The sequence below is a fragment of the Harpia harpyja genome, chromosome 4 (assembly GCF_026419915.1).
Source record: "Harpia harpyja isolate bHarHar1 chromosome 4, bHarHar1 primary haplotype, whole genome shotgun sequence".
Classification (NCBI taxonomy): Eukaryota; Metazoa; Chordata; class Aves; order Accipitriformes; family Accipitridae; genus Harpia; species Harpia harpyja.
The window spans coordinates 9,653,475-9,663,219 of NC_068943.1; the positions used below are offsets into that span (position 1 = coordinate 9,653,475).

The window sequence follows — 9,745 nt, forward strand, 5'->3', positions numbered from 1 at the left end:
TGTAGTACAAAGAGTGACAAAAAAAATAATTCATGTTCCTTGATCTACTAGCTATGCAGACTTGATTGGAATGAGTTGTTATGCTGAAAAGGTTTGAAAGTCAGGACAACTATTCATGTCAGCAAGTTAAGAAGGTCTGCTTAAAATGATTGTTCCTTGAGTTCTTAAAACAATGCAAACTATTTTACAATATTATTTTTATATGAAAAGATTAATAGAGCATGAGCTTTCATGCCTATTTTTAGTTTATTCTGATTTCCCTTTGACAATTTTGCCTTTGAGCAAGCTTCTAGCTCAATATTTAACTTTATCATTAATATAAACTCTGTAAGAATAAATGTATCTAATACTATCCTAACTGCCAGCCTCTATTGCCAGTAAAATCACTTAATGCCTTTAAAATTTTTGCAGATGCAACAATGCTACAGCAGCAAGCTATCTTTTTTTTTGAGAGTTTTTAGACAGAGGTGAATACACACGTGTGTGGGTACAAGTGTATGTGCATGTACAAGCATTATATAATGTTGCAATGTTTTTGACAAAGGCACAAACTAAGCCTTAAATGTCATTACTAATTGATTAATACACATAACTAATAAAATTCTTTACATCTGTTTGGAAAAGGTTAATGGCAATGAAATTTCACTGAAAAACAGAATTAACAATTTGATGAGTCTACCTAAGATGCATTGTGACCTCCTACAGGCACAGGCCATTGAGTCCTGTCTGCTTGGAAAATACACATCATAAATAAATTGTGGTTAGTATAATGAACAGAATCATAAATAAAAGTGTTACAGCATATTGGCATTAATGAGAAATTTAATTCAAGTTAAAATTTAGTCATCTCTTCGAGGGAATACTACAAAGGGAAGAAAAATAGTGATGGAATTACATATAAAATTACTACTGAATTTCTGTTCAGAAGAGATGCATGTAGGTGACTATATTTTTTTATATACATTCTTGTCAGTCACAGAGTCTATACTGTACTCATTTCCCTTCAGGGAACTCCCAAGACCCTGGTGTAACTGTGGTGGATAGCCTTGGCTAACAGCCAATTTCCCACCCAGCTGCTCACTCACAGAGTTTACTGTGGGTTTGTAGCATATGACAGTTCCTCTCTGCTGCTCCTTCCCCCTCACACACTTTTACCCTGATCCAGCATGGATTCTCCACAGGACACAGTTTCTTTCAGGAAATACAATCCTGCTCCAGTGTGGGGTCCTCCGTGGGCTGCAGTATGAGTATCTGCTCTGGCACCACGGAGCACCTCCTCCCTAACTTTGGCATTCCCTCTGCTTTTTCTCCATTAGCTGCCTCCTCCTCTGCTTGTCCAGTGGTTTTTTGCCCTTTCTTAAACACACTTTCCCACAGATACCACCAGCTTGGCTGACGGTCTCGGCTGTGTCCTGCTGTGGGTCTGTTGGAGCTGGTTGGAAACAACTGTGTCTGGCATGGGACAGCCCCTGGCCTCTTCTCACAGAGGCCACCCCTGCACCCCTACACTCCTGTTACCAAAACCTTGCCACCTACACCCAATACAGTACAGTTTTTCAAACATAATATTTTAATGGGCAAAAAAAAATTTTCTCTGATAATTTGGATGTTGTTTTGTTTCTTTTTTCATTTACTGATGCCTCAAAAAGTATGGTTAAGCATTCTTATATATGCTGCTTCTCCTTTGTACTACTGTGCTGGTTTTGGCTGGGATAGTGTTAATTTTCTTTATAGTAACTAGTATGGTGCTGTGTTTTGGATTTGTGCTGGAAACAGTGTTGATAAATCAGGGATGTTTTCGTTACTGCTGAGCAGGGCTTACACAGAGTCAAGGGCTTTTCTGCTTCTCAGCCCACCCCACCAGCGAGCAGGCTGGGGGGGCACAAGGAGTTGGGAGGGGACACAGCTGGGACAGCTGACCCCAACTGACCAAGGGATATCCCACACCATATGACATCATGCTCAGCATATAAAGCTGGGGGAAGAAGAAGGAAGGGGGGGGGACGGGACACATTTGGAGTGATGGTGTTTGTTCTTCCCCAGTAACCATTACGTGTGATGGAGCCCTGCTTTCCTGGGAATGCCTGAACACCTGCCTGCCGATGGGAAGCGGTGAATGAATTCCTTGTTTTGCCTTGCTTGTGCACGTGGCTTTTGCTTTACCTATTAAACTGTCTTTATCTCAGCCCACGAGTTTTCTCAATTCTACTCTTCCAATTCTCTCCCCCATCCCACTGTGAGGCAGATGAGTGAGTGGTTGTGTGGTGCTTAGCTGCCAGCTGGGGTTAAACCACGACAACTACTTTTACTCTATTTTTCATACACACTAACAAGGTATTAAAGAGTTAACTCTAAAAATGGTATTGGAGTATACCCCTCCAAATAAATAAAATAATTGGTATATGGGAAGGTGGAACAAGAATGCCCGTGAAGACATTGAGAAATAAAGCCTATAGGGGACACAAGGTTCTGAATCTGTACTGCTGGAAGTGTGTGCTCATGTAAAGGTATTGGGTAGGATGGTCTTGTGAATATCTTAAGTGCACAACAGAATTAATTAAGACTTGAAAAAAAGCTTAGCCCTAGGACTTTTTTCTACATGTGCCTCCTGATATCTACCAGAGCAGTCTTATTGCTGAGACATAGAATATATATCAAGTAGATATTGAGGAAAACCTCATCCTTTTCTCTACTTTTTAATGGTTTCTGTGCAAAATCTCTGCCCCTTGAGTGTCAGACTTACAGAGTTTCATGTGCCAGCCTTAAAGGAATAGATACCTTGTTTAGCAGGTAAATCTGAAGCAGCCCATTATGTTTTGTCATGGGATTTTTTTAATCCCACTCCTCTGCTAATAATTACTTCCTGCCATCAAGATTTAGGGCTTCAGTTAATCAGTATTAATTTGCATACTTCGCTTTGACTTAACTTGGACTACTATTTATCTCAATTCTCAACCTATATTAAAGTATATTGCTTTCCATATTGCTTTGATAAACCAAATCTCAGAAATTTTCTCCTATTCCAAGGAAAGAATACTCAGTTCAAATACTTGAAGCCAAAATCCTGATCAAAGTGATTTATGAATTTATTAATGACAGGTTCTTAACTGACAGTCAGTGAACCATACATTCAGGATCAATATTGGTAATACAACATACAAACCATAAGATTAGTTTTGCACAATGTTACTAAACACTTGGGTACCGTTGCTCTGCTAGCTGGGTGCAGGCTGCTCTCGGTGACCCATGGGGAGGCTGTGCTACCAAGCCTTGGCAGTGGTCAGGTGTCCTGGGGATATTGCCAGCAGGGACAGGCCTCCATGATGCTTCCTTTCGAAGGTCTCCACCTCCATGCTAGAAAAGTTCATGCTTCTTTTATATTTATTATCATCAGGCTGATTCCTCCTTTGCTTCAAAATTCTTTTTGGTATTTCCCAAGTTACTGTTGAATCCAGCTGATGTTCATCATTAGTTTGAGGCTCATGCTTGTCTTCCTCTTTAATAAGATGAGTTTTTGGCGAATGCCCTCTGGACAGTTTTGTTTACTCAGTATAGACACACAAACACACACAGGTTGCACTTGCCGTCTTAAAAGCTGTTTTCATGCAGGACAATTGCTATGAGTGGGTCATGTAGGCATCCCCTCATCCTCCTTCCCCAACCATTTTTTTGTAATTTGCAGGTTATCCTGAGGTTACAATAGAGGAATGGTTATGCAAAGAAATATTTGAGAAGCAGGGTCCTTTTCTCTTGCTCTCTTTCTCTTCTCAAACCTGTGTGCACACATGCACACACAGACATACATGCTTTTTTAGCTATCTGGGAATACATGACATATTGTACTAACAGAGCTGGAGTTGATGACCTAAAATAATGTCATAAATTAAAACATGTCATAACATTTAAGCTTAAAATTTAGGTAATTTTACTTAGTTGTGTCTAGCCATCACTTGTCGAATCAGGAAAATTAAGTCTAAATTAATTGTGTTGTAAATGCTGCAAAAGTTTTTATAAATTCATAAGGAGGAATGGGAATAAAATAACAAGAAGAGAAAGCGATCTTAGTTTTCATCCATTTTGTTGCAGAATATTTCTGAAGAATGCATAGAATTCTGTAAGGAAAAAAACTCTAACTTAATTTCATATCCAGCCCAAGGAGACCTTTTTACAAAATTTAGACAGAGCAAAATATCATCATTGTTATTTTTATATATTTTATTGATTTTTTTCTATATTTGTATATATTTTACAGATTTTTTTGAGCTGATCCAGCTGCACTTTGAATGAGAGAAAGTGGATGGGATGTTCTTGTGCTCCTCTATACACACACTCATGCCATGTAGCACCAGTCAGGTCGGTGTTAATGGGAAGAAAGAAGCTTTTCAGGTAAGGGCAGTACCATTTCTCTTACTGATGAACACTACTAAACTTTACATGAGAGAAAAGAATAGACATAGTAAAGGAATACTGTAAAAGATACATAGTTTTTTTTGCCTGCGAGATTGGTAAATGTGTTTATAATCATGTATTTAGAAAGTATCCAGTGAATAGATAGATTTAGAGCCATGAACCACTCAAAGTGACATGTTACTGAAGATTTTTTTTTCTTCCCTTTTTCTTGTAACCGTAAGATTTAAGTAAGATTAACTGATATTTTGAAATCCTATTGATCTTTTAGAGTCCAAGCCTGGAAAGTTCACATTTCAATCTTGGTGTATTCATACACACACACACACACACACACACAATTGTGAATAGTTATTGAAATGAATGTGTACTGTTTCAAAATTATATTCATATAGCAACAGGAAATGTGCATCAGTTGCTCTTTGATCAAAGCTTTTTCCATTGGACAGTCTTCTGAAGTAAAATCTGGATATTCATTTTAAGTGCTGGAACATATAAACTTTTTTAAAAGGAACTTTTCTCCAAGGACAAAATTCCAGACAGAGACTTAGAGAAAAAAGTATAAGAACTAACTGAAGTGCTCAACACACATTTCCAGAAAATTGCCAAAGGCAAGGTTTAAATGAACAGCCGATTGGTGCTGTTTAAGTTCAATGGACACAGCATGTCACTTTGAGCCACTTTCTTATCCTGTTAGTGGATTGATCAGAACAGAGCTCTGTTCCTGGTTCTGCCATACAGGATAAATGACCTTTTTTGCCTTGTCAACCTGTCAGCATGGCTTGACCTATAATATAGACCTAACTTTTGCCCTGAGTAACTTTTAAGATATCGATTCCCCAAAGGAGATGTGGATGTTATACAGTAGCTGGGATTGATTCTGAAAAAACACTGTCACATCGTTAAGACTCAGAAGCATTTTCTGACCCCTTAGTGGGGAAATAAAAGGTGTGAAAAACATAAAAGCTTTTCTTACAGTCTATTTAGTGGGCTGCAGCTCAAGATGTTAGATATCACATCAAGTGTGTTCAAATTTTGATCATTGACTCAACACCTCCCATCCAGGAAACAACGCATTTCACATCACCACTGAAATACGGATGTCAGAGGACTTTTAGAAAAATCTTCTGATAAAGAACAAGGTTGTCTGAACTTAACTACTGAACAGCAGAGTTTCTATTTCCTTATAATTTTTTTGTGCTCATGTCTATTTTTCCTTGTCTATGCACTACCTTTTATAGCTATAGACACATTCATTAAAACTTACACAAAACCTAAACAGGGTTTTCATTTTTGTTTAAACACTTATTTTGTAATGCTGCCAAATTTACCTGAAAGACACTGTTACAATAAATATTTGAAAATGCCTATAATGTATTAGGATTTTATTTTTTTTATGCAATTAAACATTGTTATGAAAAAAACCCAAGCTTTCCCAAACCTTTCTCACCTAGTATTGAGTTGGAGAAAAACAACAAAATGAAAACTTTCTGTAGATTTGGACACTTTTAAGATTAAAATACACAAATAAACTCTTGGTCCCATTGATTCTCTTAAGTGTGAATTAAATGTTTCATGTTCTTTATCTGAAAGTAAGAGATATGGACATGAAGCTTAATTATGACATTAGAATATTTTTTTTTTTTTTTGTGTTTTTAATTTGTGAATTCCAATATTGAAAAAAATCCTCCATATGAAGGACAACAGGAAATTTCAAAATGCAGAAAATGGCAAAGGCCTTGAGGTTTTTAAATAGAAAAGGGAGTTAGTAATAATACTTGGGGCACACTCCTACTTACATAGGAGTCTAGTATAGTTTTAGAAATTGGTAAAAGTAAAAAGATTCTTACCATAGGAACTTAACTAATGATTTTCAGCTACATTACTTTTCTTATTTTGAGAACTTTAGTCAGATGGGAAACAGCCCAGAGGAGTGTGAAGCTTCCATGAGAGTGAATTCTGAGACTGTCAAAAAGAGGTAGAATGTTGCTCACCTGTCAGAGTGAACAGCACACAGTACCATACTCTACATGCGTGGGATTGGTAACTGATATCAGTGAAGGAAATATGCAATAGCAGATCAGCTTTGTGGAGGAAAGGGAACACACCTCCTCATCTATTTTCTTTGCAGGCTGGAGAAGCTACACCACCAGAAGACAGCACAGAGAATGTTGCATCTTTTGCCATTTTTCTTATTTCAGAATAACTTCTGTAGCAATGATGTGTCTGATGGAACTTGGTACTCTGAATTTTTACAGGGCCGTGCCTCACAAGAGAGGTATCTTCATTTATTTGTACAGTTAGTAAGAGGAAACAGGCTGGCCAACAATTTTGCTTACTCTTTCTGATCAGCTAGCTAAAACATCAACTTAATTATTTCCAAAAATTATATTCCTTTTCTCCTAAAATGAGGTTGGGAATCATTAGAAGGTACTTACTACAGCTAGAGATTGGTCTTATGGTTGTAAAGACAGAACTGTTCCAAGGACAGAAGAAACTGAACTCAAAGACATATATTACCATTCATAAAGCTATCCTTCAAAATAAAATACTCCTTATTTAACTGTGATCAGAACAATGATTGTATAAAACGGTAATCGGTCTATGCAAAACTGTCTTTTTATTGTACATACTCAAGATATGTTTGATTTTCTTTATAATATCATAATGATATTGATAAAACAAGGGATGGTGACACTGATGAGAAGAGCAAAAAGTTAAGGCAGACCTCAGCTGAGATGCCCGTAAAACAGAAAGAAAAACACAAATGCATCTTGTATAGATGCTTTTTTAAGAGCAGACAAGAAAATCTATGAAAACAAACCTAAAAAGAAAACTCTGTCTTGCAAAGACTTCAAGGAAAGGGAGGAAAAAGATCATTTATAGGCCACTTTTATTTCTGTTTCATTTCATTTTGACCTGTTGCTGAGAGCTATCTCTTCAAGTTTCTGTTCAAACATGTTCCTGAATTTAGAAGCCTTGTGGATTTGAGGAGGGAAGAGGTAATAGTCTAGGGGGGAAGGTTACTCACACTTTTGGCATGGTCTGGACATATCCACACCAAACTTCCCGCAAAAAGAAATGATTTAGCCTGTGTATATATAATTTATACATACACATGCCACTTTCCTTATATGTATTTTAGTCTCTATAAAGTATGAATAGTACTAAATATATGCAGTACCATGTTACATTTCCCACACTGTCTGCATCTTTTCTCCACACATAGATGTGTTCATTTCCTTGTAGAGTTATCTTTGCCCTATGGGTAACTGAGTGTTTCATAGTATTAATGTGTTTATATTAACAGTACCCATATAAGAGAAGGTGTACATATTCATCTATTACAAACGGGGAACATGAACTCTAAGCATTGCTTTTTATAACTCTAGGGTCTGTCTGTATTATTATACTGTAATTCATGTGTTCAAAATTCAGCTCTCTTGAAATTCATTACAGCTGGCAGTAATTAACATTTTGTGAATAAAATTTGCTGGCATCAAATCCGACTCCTAAAAAGTGACAAGCACATAGTAGCTACTTTAGAAACAGTTGTTAGCAGGCAGTTTGATATCATCTTACAGCAAAACAACCGAAATCTCCAGAAAATAACAAAATTCCCTCCATTTTATATATATATAAAAAAATATATATATATTTAATTTTAATTCTAAAGCAAGTTCTGCAGTGTACCAGCTACAGTCCTTCCATTCATGATGGGAAAAAAGTCATTCTGTGTATTTAATAGTGAAAGAATCCCACAAAAAATGTCTCAGGACCAACCATGGTTTTCTTATGTCCTCAGTTCTGAGCACTCAACTTCTCAAGCTCAACCTCAGAAAAATCACAGAACGGCTGCTCCATGGGGTCAGGATGTCCCCATGGGATGTCACGGCAGGAGCAGGGCAGCCAGGGTGTAGCGGGGGGCAGGCCCAGCCCTGGGCATCAGGCTCCTTACTGGGGTTGAGGACGGGCTGAGGCCAGACCAGGACATGGGCTTGGCGGGGCTCATGGCCAGGCAAAGCGGAGCTGTGGGGAGCTGGAGACTGGCCCTGCTACGGCATCACTGGGGCAGGGGATGCAAGACATCCACATACTTGAGAGAGACTAGCAAAAGGCTACTAAGAAGATGAAGGGATTGGAGCATCTCTCCTATGAGGAAAGGCTGAGGGAGCTGAGACTGTTCAGCCTGGAGAAAAGAAGGCTCCGGGGGGACCTTATCAATGTGTACAAACACCTGAAGGGAGGGTGCAAAGAGAAGGGAGCCAGGCTCTGCTCAGTGGTGCCCAGGGACAGGACCAGAGGCGACGGGCACAAACTGAAACACAGAAGTTCCCTCTGAACATCAGGAAACAGATTTTCAGTGTGAGGGTGTGACTGGGCACTGGAACAGGTTGCTCAGAGAGGTTGTGGAGTTTCCCACCTTGGAGATACTCAAAAGCTGTCTGGACTTGGTGCTGGGCAACTGGTTCTAGCTGGTCATGCTCGAGCAGGGGGGTTGCACACTGTAATCTTGAGGTTCCTTCCAATCTCAATCATTCTGTGATTCTGTGGTTTATCAATTTTTTTTTTAGTTTTTTGAACTTTCAGGGTTTTTGTAAAGCACTGGGAAAAAAAAGGGGTGAATGTTTTTTACACTCAAAAAAGCGTGCAAAATGTTTTGTTATTTCAAATCCTGTAAAATTCCACTATAATTAATAATAATAATAAACCCTGGAATTAATGTTGCTTTGTCCTTTTTTGAGAATTTTCATTTTAAAGCAGGTTGGTTTTAAAATTAACAGAAATGAAAGCTGCATTGTTGTAAACTGAACAATTATACATGGTTTACTTGCTTCTGTCTTAGAAGCTGTGGCTTTCCAGTAGAGCATAATGCAAGATTTTATAGAATAATATGCTTTGAATTAATCAACAGAATTGGCTGTTTTAAGAAATCTAATCACCAACATTGTGCCATCTAATTATGCTTATCATTCTCCTTTAGAAATACTATTATTCCAGCTGTATTTAATACAGAGTGTCTATGATATTTGATTAAAAATCATGTTTAATGTTGACTACATAAGACCATGGCACATATTAAAATGTAAAAAACCCATAAAATGTGTTTTATGTTTGAAATGATAATGCAATATTCACCCATTGTATAGATAATGAGGCAAATTTAAAATGGATTCTCCAGTTACTAGCATTTAATGGCATCCCCATAGTAATTATCTTATGAAATGGTGAGGAACTTAGAAGAAAGATATGAATGATTGACAGCCAATGAAGATGATAAATAAATGTGTGACATTTTGCTGAAGTGTCATCAAATACTGGACATAGGTTTATGATA

The 9,745-nt window shown here is 37.7% G+C and overlaps 1 long non-coding RNA gene across 1 annotated transcript; it reads left to right on the plus strand.

Moving 5' to 3' along the window:
* The first annotated feature begins 4,199 nt into the window (after positions 1-4,199).
* LOC128141360 (uncharacterized) lies at positions 4,200-7,008 on the plus strand. Its single transcript, XR_008234976.1, has 3 exons — positions 4,200-4,386; positions 5,473-5,549; positions 6,539-7,008. It is a non-coding gene; the product is annotated as an uncharacterized LOC128141360 (long non-coding RNA).
* The last annotated feature ends 2,737 nt before the right edge of the window (positions 7,009-9,745 follow it).